Genomic DNA, 12086 nt, shown 5'->3' with positions numbered 1-12086 from the left:
AGGTCTGTTTGATTTAGTTACAGACTTAGACTTAGACTTTACTTAGACTTAGGCTTAGACATAGTCATAGATTTAGACTTAGACTTAGACTTATCTGCGAACGAGCTCCGCTCGTGGTATTCCAAGCAGGTTCCCTGATTGGTGTAACCACTTCGTGGATACTTAAACTAAACTACAAAACTCTCCGATCCCAATTAATTCTTAGTTTACCATTAATATTTTTATTTTTAGTTATATCAATGACAATGTAATTATAAGGCTCTTTCCATACCTTATTACATATATTAGCAAAATCATTATAACTAAGTTCCACATTATTAAAGAAATCTTGATATATAGATATGAGGGCTTTACCTCTCTGTTCAAATAAAATAAATAGATTACAGTTCTCTCTAACACTCTGCCTATCCAGAGAGAACAGGTTTTGATTAAGATATATCATATTACAATTATTATGTCTACCCCTACAAAAGTATTCATTAATAACTGGTTCTTTGGCTCTAACATCATCGAATATCATTAGTTTCTTTAAGTCTTTGGGTAGTTTATCAGGAGATGGTAAATCTTTTATATCTTTAATAAATTCAACATCTGCTTTTGGGTTTATTCTTTCTATACCATGGTACTGATCACCAGTAGGTCCAATGATATATAGCTTATCAAAGTATATACTAGCTAGAAATAGTTTTTTCAATAAGAATGTCTTACCACATTCACTAGGACCAGATATTATACATCTAAAGTTATCTGGGAATGCGGCTTCAGTAATTATATCATCATCATTTAACCATGAATATAGATCATCATTTATATTAATGGCAATAGGACTTGTTTGGATTATATTACTTCTTGGTGGTGATATATCCAGATTAGGACTACTTCGCGGATTATAACTACCCCCTTGATTATAACTATTTCTCTGATAGATAGTCTCATCATTATCATTATTAGCAAAGCTACTTCGTAGATCATAAACATTGACATTATCATTATCATTAGCATTAACATTATTAGCAAAACTACTTCGTAGATCATTATCATTATCATTATCATTATCATTAAACTTAACATTATCATTATCATCAACTTTATCGTTATCATTAATTTTATCGTTATCATTATCTTTATCATCTGTGAAGCAGGTTGGCATGCCACGGACGGAGTCCGTTCCCTGATTATCATTAACTTTATCATTATTAGCAAAGCTACTTCGTAGATCATCTGCGAAGCAGGTTCCCTGATTAACTTTATCATTACAACCCAAACAGAAACACTCATTATACATTCCTGGATATTTACATTGATTAACTAGAATATTCACAGCATTGTTAATTCTAAATCCTCTATCAATAAGATAGATCATGTATAAGCAATAGGCCCCACAATAAGATTCATCATATTGTTGTATTCTTTCATTAGAGCCTAGATTGACATACTCTTCTAAGAATAATGGAGGAGTTTCTATACCAAAACTATCAAAGTAATACACTGGACCACCTTCTCTTCTTATAACTAAAACCCAATGTGTACCTTCAGTTGGATGTAAATTTACAATAATGTTGGAGTTGGGTTCACTTACGTTATTTGGAGTCTGATCTCTCATTACAATTTCAATTGGTGTTAGACTTATATCTTTACCTATATCTTTTATTCTGATATCACTCATAGCACTATTATCAATATTAAATTTATTATTGAATTCCTCAAAAGTTAGGATAAGCATTTTCTTATAAATATTATTAATGTTTAATTATAACTCTAATTATTGCGAAGCATCGGTGGAACTGTTACACGGATGGACCTCCGGTCATGCTCCGCCATGGTCGAAGACCCATAAGTCTAATTATGTCTATATTTATCTATGTTTTCATTTATAAAAATGGAGACAGGTAGTGTGGTTATAATTTTTATTTTCTTAATTATATTTTGTTTTATAGTATATGATTCAATACCGAGTAAATATGCAAAACTAGAAGAAAACTTTGGTGGATTTATGAATAGGAGTCTAGTTAGATTTGAATATGAAAAGTCACCATTACACACTATTGTCTATGGTGGAACTGGTACGGGTAAAACATATTTTGTTAGACAATACTTAAAATTATAATCAGTCCAAAATCAAGATCCGAGAAGTGGTTACACCGATCAGGATCAAAATCAAAATCAAGATCAAAATCAAAATCAAGATCAAAATCAAGATCAAGATCAAAATCAAAATCAAGATCAAAATCAAGATCAAAAACAAAATCAAAATCTGCGAAGCAGTTTCACTGATCAAGATCAAAATATAGTTATAGTGTGTAAAGATGACAGAGACTGGATAAATCCCGAGACTAATAAGTTTTATACTGGATTTAATAAATGTGATATGAATATGATCACAAAAAACAATATGCAAAAATTTCGAAATTGTGTAATAGTACTTGATGATATGGGTGATAAGTTAAATAAGGATATAGACTATTATTTTACTGAAGGTAGACATTATAATATTCAAATGATTGTAATGTGTCATAAACCAGCTCAAATAAATAATACAGCAAGAATGAGTTGTGATACTATTTATTTAACAACTTATAATGGATCTGATCTATTTAAAAACTTTAATGAGATATATAAATGTGAACACGACTTTAGTAAAAATAATTAGTGAGTTAAATAGTAACCATTATAATCGTACAAACGGAATGTCAGATGAACTTCGTTATGGTATAATTAAATATAATAAGAAAGAAAATACTTTTATTATTATTAATAGTAATAGAACAATGATATATGATTCAAGAGTTGGTTTCCTTGATTTAAAAGCTCTCAGTTTAAAAGATGAGTTAGGAAGAGAAGATATAAATAAACTTATAGCATATATGAAACCACTCATGATAAATGCAACAGATAGAAATACTATTAGTCATGATAATTATCAGTTTTATTTTAATAAACTTCTTACATTAAAAGGTGTTAAAATACAGAATGATGTTTTAACTCAGGAAGTGGTTAAAGCAAATGGTCTTAGATTATTTTCAACTATTTTAGGTATTATAAGTTCAGGTTTAATGATATATAATTTCATGAGTCCTGACATAACAGTAAGAAATGCCGGACATGTGGCAACCGCAGCGAGTACTATGTTGAATAGAACAAGTACATTATTGAACTATGGATTTGGCAGAAATCAAGATCAAGATCAAGATCTGGAACATGAAAGGGAATATACAGATGGAGAAACATGGTCGAAGACCCATCAGCGAAGCTGTTACACAGATCAGCGAAGCTGTTTGGTAAACCACGAGTGTAACTCGTACACAGATAGTGAAACATGGTCGAAGACCCATCAGCGAAGAAGTTACACTCATAAATATACTGGGATTTTAAATAAAGAGGGACGAGAGAATTTAAACAGTCTATATGTAAATAATGAAGAATTTAGAAATGAAATTATAAATTATGTTAAAAATAAAATGCAATTAAACCTTGAAGCAATTTTAGATAAGAGATGTAAAACTAATATACTCAATACGTTAGGAAATAAATATTTAGCAGAGTGTATCAAATCTAAAGATAATACTAAAGATGTAATTGAGATATTGGCTAAATATGTATGTTGAGTATAATTGAAATCAGTGAACGAGCTTTGCCCGTGGTTCTCCAACGAACTTTGTTCGTGGTTTACCAAACTGTTCAACGGAGTTGTTCAACTAAGTTGTTTTGCAAATTGGATAACCACGAGTGAAACTCATTTGCAAATTCGCAGATTTGACCAATTATAAATGGTTATAAAATGTTTAGAGTGTAACTATAAATGTGGAAACATTGCTTGTTTAAAATATCATTACGAATCATGTCATAAAGATAAAATTGATAAATGTATATGTGGTAATATAACAATAAGTGCTATTTGTGCTAATGATTTTTCTCCACGGGGTTGTTCTTTAAAAAATGAATCTAGCTCTAGTTCTGGTTCTGGTTCTAGCTCAAGTTCTAGCTCTAGCTCTAACTCTAGTTCTGATTCTGGTTCTAGCTCTAGTTCTGGTTCTGGTTCTGATTCTAGTTATAACACCAGTTCTAACTCAGACCCTAACCCTAACTATAACTCAGTCCCTAACCTTAACCCTAACCCTAATCCAAACCCTAACTATAACTCAGAAGTATTAATCAGAAATTGTAATAAATGTAATTATATAAAACCACTAACTGATTTTGATGAGAATAAGTATACATGTAGAAGTTGTACTTCAGCTAAAGTTAATTGTCCATATTGTGCTTCTATTGTGAGATATGATGGGATACGAGCCCATGTAAAGAAACAGCATCCAGGTGTAGAATTAACTAAAGGATTTAGTAGAAATCTAACTGAAAAACAAAGTTCTAGAACTGAAAGTACTTTAGCCATTAGACAAAATGAAGAAGATTGCTCATGTAAATATTATGATTTTGTATTATTTCTTATTAATAATGGAATAAATATAGAAAAAGTAAAAGAAAATATAAATTTATTAAAAAGTATAGATAATTTGAAATAAAAGTATAAAAAATATAAAAATTTATAAAAATTTATAAAAAGAGGGAATCACTCCTTAAGAGTGAAAAAGAGCGATATTTTCTACTGGGGGATCACTCCGAATAAGAGTGAATCGCTCTTAAAGAGTGAAATATAAATTTTGCTTTGATTTTTTAATTTTTTAATCTTATTTTTGATTTAAATTAATTTCTGATTAATTATTGATCCAATATAGAGAGAATATAGAGAGAATATTCAAGAAGACATTGAAAAAAAAACACTTATCACTGTGTTTCCACCGATCTCAGTGTTTTTGACTGTATACCCATCACAGTGTGTCCCATATACAGTCTCACAGCAGGGATCATCCTTTTTAAAAACTGTGAATTTGTTTTTTTTTGTTTTTTTTTATCTCACTTAGTTTCATAGTTTTTTTTTTCATCAGAATCCTGAAAGGCGGCATCGCCTATCGGGGGACGTTCACTGGAGTCAGTGAGGAAGGAACCCCAAACCTTCCGTTTGCTAAAGCAACTTAACTAGACTTGATGATTTAACCACTACGCCAAGTGAGACAGGAAGTTTTAGTTTTAGATTGGTTAAATATTGATTAGGGGAATATAAGAAAATTTTAATTATTTTAATATTTTCATTTTTTTGTTCAAGTTTTCTTTTTTATTCAAGTTCATTTTCGCAAGTTGGTTTTACGTGCTTGTTAGTTTTATACTAGTACTGGGATACGTCCACCGGAGTCGGTGGGGATAGAACCCGAACTATCCGTCTGATAATGGTTAATTACCAGCTTAACTCTGTACTAGTGGTTTGCACTAAGTGAGACAAGAAAGGATAGATTTTAATTGTATAAGAAGTGAATATAGAGTGAATATACAGTAGTAGATAAAACAGGGAAACCAGCAAGCAGTAAAATTTGTTCCATTCGACGTGCGCGATTAGCGTTAGGAGAAAAGGAACAAATTTTGCTGGTGGCTGGTTTCCCTGTTTTATCTACTACTTTTGTAAATAGCATAGTTGAAAACAGAGGCTCGTTCCTTGTGCCAGAATGCAGCTGTCAGTGACGTATATTTGAGTAGCAGTACATGACTGAAGAGTAGCCACTACCACTCCACCATTTGATCCGCAAGTACATTTCGTTTCCCGATTAGTACGTATGCTGACATATCTGTAGCCATGTTTTAGTTATTAAAAAAGATGGAGATGTGTGTTGGTTTATCAAACTGCTTTTGTTTGGAGAAGACATGCTATTGTTCAGAGTTTTTGCTTAGATGAGTCAGGTGACATCTGGACTAGCACTCCATCATTAAACAACGCAACAGCACAATTCGGCTTTGGAAAATTCAGGTTAAATTCCTTGATTTATGTGCTTAATATATATGCTTAAGTCCTTTTCTTTGAGTAGAATACTCTGTACGAGCATCTTCTAAGCTACGAGCTGGGTGAATAAAACTGTTTCTTCGTGTTTGGAGTAGCTGGAACATTTCGATACTTTTTGCCAAGACCTTGGGAGCATCACATGGAGAGTTAAATTCAACCATAGCTGTACGAAGTCTCCGTCTCTTTGCATCAAATTCACCAAGTCGGCGAAACACTTTACGAGGCAATCCTGACGTTTACGGTAAAGAAAATCTCTTCAAATTTGCACTGCTCTCGAATGTGTCTTTGCTGTAAGTTTTATTGCAACCCTCAGGATTTTTTATGATTTGAACACAATTTGTTATTTTGTGATTATCGAGTGCAAGTTTATCAAGTTGTTGATAGAATCAAACCACTCCGACATCTGGAGTACCTTTTCGCAATTGCATTTTAGTTGCAACAACTTCACACTAAATTTTTCTCGTGTGAATCACAAAAAATATCGAGTATTGTCGCTCAATTTTTTGGGAAAAAATGATTCACGAGAAATTGCCCAGTTACATTATAAATCGTATATATTTACACGATTTTCTTGGTCTTGATCTCATGGTTTATCGAAATCGTGTGAAAAAAAAGTTTTTTCTTGTATAAAACACAATTTCTCATGATTTTCAACTGCATTTATCTTGTGCTTTCACACGAGAAGTTCGTGTGTTTTTAAGCCAAAATAATCGTATTTATTACACAAAAAATCGAGTTCTTTTTACACAACTTTCGGGATCTTCTCACACAACCACGCGTGATTAAGGCCGAGATTAAGGCCGAGAAAATAGTGTTAAAACACACGATTTATCATGTAACTGAGCAATTTCTTGTGTTTCGTTTTTGCCACCGAAAAATTGCGCGATAATACACGATTTTTCGAACCGATCAAACGAGTTTTCGTGCACAATTTTAACGTTCACATCACTGTCAAAAACCTAATTTTGGCATCCTACAGGAGTGCAGATGATTAATGATAAGAAAACAGTAACACAGTCGGTGAAAAAATTTCTAGAAAGCTTTAATTCTCAACGAAATCAAATAAAAAACTTCAATTCGTGGCTCCGGTCAGAGTAATTCATTTATATAAAGCTCCATAGCCAATAACGGCTGAAAATCAGCTTGCTGGACGACCTACGAATAAAACGTAAGCAAAAAAAACAGTTTTTCTGAGAGACTCTTTTAGGTGGCCCACTTTGTCACCTTTTTGCGATTTATTTTGTTTTTTCTACAACTATGTCTTGAAAAAGGGCTAAAAGATAACGAAATTAATAGTGGCAATTCAATATAGATTTTAGCTAAAGAATTAGCCGTTGGCTTCTTTTTCTAGAAAGTTTGGTGAAGTTTGAGGGGTTTTGCACAAACTATAAAATTTGCACAACACGTTTCTTGTAACTCTAATGGCCGGCAATAAGAAACTTGGGGATCAAAACTATAATTTTTCGTGTGTGAAAACACACGACTTGCCACTATGACACGAAAAATCGTGTAATTCAATGCTCACACGAAAAAAAATTGTGTGATCCCACTTGAGAAAATTTTAGAGTGTTTTTGTAGCAATGGCTTAACAATTCGAATTATAGTGACCGCTAACTTTGGTTTATCAGATGAGACAATACTGTATTGGATTTTCCTCTGGCCTTCGAGAACAGCGTCAAGTGATTCCATCTCATCTAGCAGCAAAGTTGTCTAAAGCTCCATTAAGCAAGTGTTGCATTTCCACTTAATCATTTGATCATCTCATTTAAATTTAGCATTGGGGTAATAGGAGTGCGGAGTGCATGTGATTTGAAAACATATTTCACATCTTGAGCAGCTCAAACAAGCTGTCTTGCACTCCTGACAGCAACCAACACAGGATTGCTTTTGTGTCGGCTCTTTGTCTCCGGCATCATACAGATATCAAATTAGCTGCCGCTGACAAATAATTGTGTGGTTGCGGGATTTTGCTGAGCTCCACACTAAGGAGACTCTTTGCCGAGACCTTGTGGAAACCCAATTAGAAGAAAAGAGCGCGGAAGTAACTGAGATGGAGACCGATACCTTTTTAGTGGAACCTCACGGAACCGGGGGAAACAAACAGTAAATAATACCTGGGTTGAGGACTACCAAGTTTAACGGACCGGACACAAGTGCACACGTTTCGGTGGCATTCAAATTTGTCCAGAAGTCCTCGCTCGTTTAGTACAGCTTTGTACCCCTTGTGAAGGATCCTCTGCTTGATGATGTAGTCCCCGCTCTGATATCTCTATATAAATTGCTTTTTCGCGCTGTTTGAGCTTAATGTGAGAGGTTATTCGTTATTAAAGTCCTTGATTTCCCATAAGGATCCTTTATGATTTCCTAGGTTTCATTCAAGAATCATGTATGATTTCCCGGATTTCATTCAAAAGTCATGTATGGTTTCCTAGGTTTCATTCAAGAATCATGTATGATTTTCTAGGTTTCATTCAAGAATGATATATGATTTCTTAGGTTTCATTCAAGAATCATAAATGATTTCCTAGGTTTCATCCAAGAATCAGGTATCTTTTCCTAGGTTTCATTCAAGAATCATATATGATTTCTTAGGTTTCATTCAAGAATCATATATGATTTCCTAGGTTTCATTCAAAACCATGTATGATTTCTTAGGTTTCATTCAAGAGTTATATATGATTTCCTAGGTTTCATTCAAGAATCATATATGAGTTCCTAGGTTTCATTGAAGAATCATGTAAGATTTCCCGGATTTCATTCAAAAATCATATATGATTTCTTAGGTTTCATTCAAGAATCATATATGATTTCCTAGGTTTCATTCAAGAATCATGTATGAGTTCCTAGGTTTCATTCAAGCATCATATAAGATTTCGTAGGTTTTATCCAAGAATCATGTATGATTTCCAAGGTTTCATTCAAGAATCAAGTATGATTTCCTAGGTGTCATTCAAGAATCATATATGATTTCCTAGGTTTCATTCAAGAATTCCTAGGTTTCATTAAAGAATCATATATGAGTTCCTAGGTTTCATTGAAGAATCATGTAAGATTTCCCGGATTTCATTCAAAAATCATATATGATTTCTTAGGTTTCATTCAAGAATCATATATGATTTCCTAGGTTTCATTCAAGAATCATGTATGAGTTCCTAGGTTTCATTCAAGCATCATATAAGATTTCCTAGGTTTCATCCAAGAATCATGTATGATTTCCAAGGTTTCATTCAAGAATCAAGTATGATTTCCTAGGTGTCATTCAAGAATCATATATGATTTCCTAGGTTTCATTCAAGAATTCCTAGGTTTCATTAAAGAATCATATATTATTTCCTAGGTTTCATTCAAGAATCATATATGATTTCCTAGGTTTCATTCAAGAATCATGTATGATTTTCCGTTTTCATTCAAAAGTCATGTATGATTTCCTAGGTTTCATTCAAGAATCATGTATGATTTTCTAGGTTTCATTCAAGAATCATATATGATTTCTTAGGTTTCATTCAAGAATCATATATGATTTCTTAGGTTTCATTCAAGAATCATATATGATTTCCTAGGTTTCATTCAAAAACCATGTATGATTTCCTAGGTTTCATTCAAGAATCTTATATGATTTCTTAGGGTTCATTCAGGAATCATATATGACTTCCTAGGTTTCATTCAAGAATCATGTATGATTTTCTAGGTTTCATTCAAGAATCATATATGATTTCTTGGGCTTCATTCAAGAATTATTTATGATTTCCTAGGTTTCGTTCAAGAATCATGTATGATTTCCTAGGTTTCATTCAAGAATCTTATATGATTTCCCGGATTTCATTCAAAAATCATGTATGATTTCCTAGGTTTCATTCAAGAATCATGTATGATTTTCTAGGTTTCATTCAAGAATCATATATGATTTCTTAGGTTTCATTCAGGAATCATATATGATTTCCTAGGTTTCATTCAATAATCATCTATGACTTCATAGGTTTCATTCAAAAATCATGTATGATTTCCTAGGTTTCATTCAAGAATCATATATGATTTCCTAGGTTTCATTCAAGAATCATGTATGATTTCCCGGATTTCATTCAAAAGTCATGTATGATTTCCTAGGTTTCATTCAAGAATCATGTATGATTTCCTAGGTTTCATTCAATAATCTTATATGATTTCCCGGATTTCATTCAAAAATCATGTATGATTTCCTAGGTTTCATTCAAGAATCATTTATGATTTTCTAGGTTTCATTCAATAATCATATATGATTTCTTAGGTTTCATTCAGGAATCATATATGATTTCCTAGGTTTCATTCAAGAATCATCTATGACTTCATAGGTTTCATTCAAAAATCATGTATGATTTCCTAGGTTTCATTCAAGAATCATATATGATTTCCTAGGTTTCATTCAAGAATCATGTATGATTTCCTGGATTTCATTCAAAAGTCATGTATGATTTCCTAGGTTTCGTTCAAGAATCATGTATGATTTCCTAGGTTTCATTCAAGAATCTTATATGATTTCCCGGATTTCATTCAAAAATCATGTATGATTTCCTAGGTTTCATTCAAGAATCATGTATGATTTTCTAGGTTTCATTCAAGAATCATGTATGATTTCCCGGATTTCATTCAAAAGTCATGTATGATTTCCTGGGTTTCATTCAAGAATCATGTATGATTTTCTAGGTTTCATTCAAGAATGATATATGATTTCTTAGGTTTCATTCAAGAATCATAAATGATTTCCTAGGTTTCATCCAAGAATCAGGTATCTTTTCCTAGGTTTCATTCAAGAATCATATATGATTTCTTAGGTTTCATTCAAGAATCATATATGATTTCCTAGGTTTCATTCAAAAACCATGTATGATTTCCTAGGTTTCATTCAAGAGTTATATATGATTTCCTAGGTTTCATTCAAGAATCATATATGAGTTCCTAGGTTTCATTGAAGAATCATGTAAGATTTCCCGGATTTCATTCAAGAATCATATATGATTTCTTAGGTTTCATTCAAGAATCATATATGATATCCTAGGTTTCATTCAAGAATCATGTATGAGTTCCTAGGTTTCATTCAAGCATCATATAAGATTTCTTAGGTTTTATCCAAGAATCATGTATGATTTCCAAGGTTTCATTCAAGAATCAAGTATGATTTCCTAGGTGTCATTCAAGAATCATATATGATTTCCTAGGTTTCATTCAAGAATCATATATGATTTCCTGGATTTCATTCAAAAATCATGTATGATTTCCTAGGTTTCATTCAAGAATCATGTATGATTTTCTTGGTTTCATTCAAGAATCATATATGATTTCTTAGGTTTCATTCAAGAATCATATATGATTTCTTAGGCTTCATTCAAGAATTATTTATGATTTCCTAGGTTTCGTTCAAGAATCATGTATGATTTCCTAGGTTTCATTCAGGAAGCATATATGATTTCCTAGGTTTCATTCAAGAATCATCTATGACTTCATAGGTTTCATTCAAAAACAATGTATGATTTCCTAGGTTTCATTCAAGAATCATATATGATTTCCTAGGTTTCATTCAAGAATCTTATATGATTTCCCGGATTTCATTCAAAAATCATGTATGATCTCCTAGGTTTCATTCAAGAATCATGTATGATTTTCTAGGTTTCATTCAATAATCATATATGATTTCTTAGGTTTCATTCAGGAATCATATATGATTTCCTAGGTTTCATTCAAGAATCATCTATGACTTCATAGATTTCATTCAAAAATCATGTATGATTTCCTAGGTTTCATTCAAGAATCATATATGATTTCCTAGGTTTCATTCAAGAATCATGTATGATTTCCCGGATTTCATTCAAAAGTCATGTATGATTTCCTAGGTTTCGTTCAAGAATCATGTATGATCTCCTAGACTTCATTCAAGAATCTTATATGATTTGCCGGATTTCATTCAAAAATCATCTATGATTTCCTAGGTTTCATTCAAGAATCATGTATGATATTCTAGGTTTCATTCAAGAATCATATATGATTTCTTAGGTTTCATTCAGGAATCATATATGATTTCCTAGGTTTCATTCAAGAATCATCTATGACTTCATAGGTTTCATTCAAAAATCATGTATGATTTCCTAGGTTTCATTCAAGAATCATATATGATTTCCTAGGTTTCATTCAAGAATCATGTATGATTTCCCGGATTTCATTCAAAAGT

Source organism: Convolutriloba macropyga, chromosome 9 (assembly GCF_964194025.1).
Source record: "Convolutriloba macropyga chromosome 9, txConMacr16.3, whole genome shotgun sequence".
NCBI classification, from domain to species: Eukaryota; Metazoa; Xenacoelomorpha; order Acoela; family Convolutidae; genus Convolutriloba; species Convolutriloba macropyga.
This window is presented reverse-complemented; position numbering follows the sequence as displayed.